The sequence below is a fragment of the Pteropus alecto genome, unplaced genomic scaffold, assembly GCF_000325575.1.
Source record: "Pteropus alecto unplaced genomic scaffold, ASM32557v1 scaffold164, whole genome shotgun sequence".
Taxonomy (NCBI): domain Eukaryota; kingdom Metazoa; phylum Chordata; class Mammalia; order Chiroptera; family Pteropodidae; genus Pteropus; species Pteropus alecto.
The window spans coordinates 4,078,210-4,078,586 of record NW_006439568.1 but is presented as its reverse complement, the minus strand read 5'-3'; positions in this window follow the sequence as shown (position 1 = coordinate 4,078,586).

Here is a 377-nt window from a genome sequence, read left to right as displayed (position 1 = left end):
TTCGACCAAAAAGCAAGAGTCAGGAACTGAGAGTTTCAGAGATGGGCCAAGCCCCTAAATTTTCTTGGGGGGAATTCCGCTGACTCCACTGGCATTTATTAGGCAATTACTACACATCAGACAGTCTGACGGGCCCTGGAGATACAGTGGCGACAAAGCATGTCTGTCCAAGAGCTGGACAGGTGAGTAGGTTCATAAAGACACAGGGAAGAGAAAGACGGGTAACTCAGCCTTGGTTGTGTGGCCGGGGAAAATCCTGTCACTGCGTTCAGTCCCGTGTCTTCATCTATGAGGTGGGGATGATACCCAGGCGGCTAAGAATTGTCAACTGTAATTTAAAAAAAAAAAAAAGTTTTTTAAATTTGCACAAAGGTCCG